The sequence below is a fragment of the Penaeus monodon genome, chromosome 22 (genome assembly GCF_015228065.2).
Source record: "Penaeus monodon isolate SGIC_2016 chromosome 22, NSTDA_Pmon_1, whole genome shotgun sequence".
Classification (NCBI taxonomy): domain Eukaryota; kingdom Metazoa; phylum Arthropoda; class Malacostraca; order Decapoda; family Penaeidae; genus Penaeus; species Penaeus monodon.
This window is the reverse complement of record NC_051407.1, coordinates 39,818,472-39,820,152: the sequence shown is the minus strand read 5'-3', so window position 1 is coordinate 39,820,152 and position 1,681 is coordinate 39,818,472. Positions and strand designations below refer to the sequence as shown.

The 1,681-nt window shown below is 46.3% G+C and overlaps 1 protein-coding gene across 1 annotated transcript in view; it reads right to left on the bottom strand.

The window, feature by feature from the left end:
* The window catches only part of LOC119587128 (probable G-protein coupled receptor CG31760), a gene marked incomplete in the record, with an annotated part of 16,856 nt that overhangs the window by 4,111 nt on the left and 11,064 nt on the right, over positions 1-1,681 (bottom strand).

Here is a 1,681-nt window from a genome sequence, read left to right as displayed (position 1 = left end):
CCAGGCACGATGACCAAGGTGGAGCCAAAGTAAGACGTGAACATCTGAATACGATCAACACACAGCTCGAAATCTCACTCGGATCAGAGCGACTGACAGAAACCGGTCAGGGAGTAAGACCTTTGGTACGAAGTGTAGTTGTAAGTTCCTAGGTGACGTGCCATAGGAGTGGGTGTACAGCGGGTATGGGGAAGGGCACGGAGGTGCACACACCTACAGGAATGGAGAGCTGAAGTGCACACGACACTGCGTAAAGTGGCTGTAGGGAAGGGGTTTTCTACAACACAGGCGAACAACCAACAAATAAGTGAGGACAGAGTTACCCACGTCTGTCGCGCTTCATGAACGTGTTATACTTTTTTCCCCTAGTGTGTTGACAAAATGGATTCCTTTTGAAATTGACTTTAAGTTTAAGAAATAAAGATTAGCTGTTTCGATCATTTGTAATTTAACGTAGAGTGATTGTTGCTCCATTGTGTTCACTTCCTGAAAAAAATTCACACAGAAACCAACACCATTCACAAAAGCACCACTGCAACAGACTCCCGAACACCCACGAACATGAATTGAACTCATAGCTTGTACAATCTTAACCTCGTCTGGTCGTGGAATATCAGCAACTGACAGCGCTAGGAACAGACAAACATTAAACCTGCCTACATAAATATAGACAGAAAAATACAAAACAAAAAATATACCGATTGGATTGACACCACGCAAACATATTCCATACAACATCTCTATTTTGTCAATACTCCTACAAAAAGCGTATCATGCCGCCCTCCCTCCACTCAAACCACGCTGACGTGACACGACTCATCAACCTATCACCCTACGCCACCTACAACCATACCTCTTCACTCGGGCAACTATCAACCCTTTCGGAGCCATTCAAGCCCGGGGGACACCAGCCGAGAAGGAATCTCAGTCCCGTCCGACCTAACCCCATGGTGTTTTTGGCTCCCGGCGACCGCAGTTTCAACGGAGTTACTCTCGCTGAATACCGCCGCTTGCTTGAGTGGCGGTGTTCATTTCCATGTGGACGATCTTCATGAACCCATCTGTGCGCCAGCTCTGATCCCTCCTGCAAAGTACGCGTTCAGGTGAGCGAAAGTGAAAGTGTTTTTGGAGGGACGTAATTACTATCACTACAAGAATAAGTTGTTCAGGCGGCGCTTGTGTCAAGCAGGGTAGGCGGAGAGAGACAGGGAGGGAAGGAAGAAAAGCGAATCAAATATGACACACGCCAGGCTAGGAAAGAACACTGAGAGCAATCACATACCAACCCTTTAAAATGGAGAGCGCCTTAGCTCTCCTAAAAGGAAAAATTGCCAGAATAAGTCGGAGGTATACAGCGGGCGACACATGTAATCCATCTCGGGTCTCGTTCAGGCAAAGCGAAAGATGTACGGAAGTCTTGCAGGCACGGTACAAGATGGCAAAGGAGTATCACAAACAGTGGACACTTAGAGGGCTCTGGCTATGGTAGTCAACAGTCAAGGCGGCTTGTGATGCTTGTTTTGCACCAATGAGACTGGAACTGACACATAATGATGTTAAATTTCAGCGAATATTATGCACGCCTGTGATAAAGAGTGAGCGATCGTGTTAAAGTGTTGCGTAATGGCAATTACCTCATGCACAACCGCCTAACTTAAATATTCATAAACATAATTCGTAT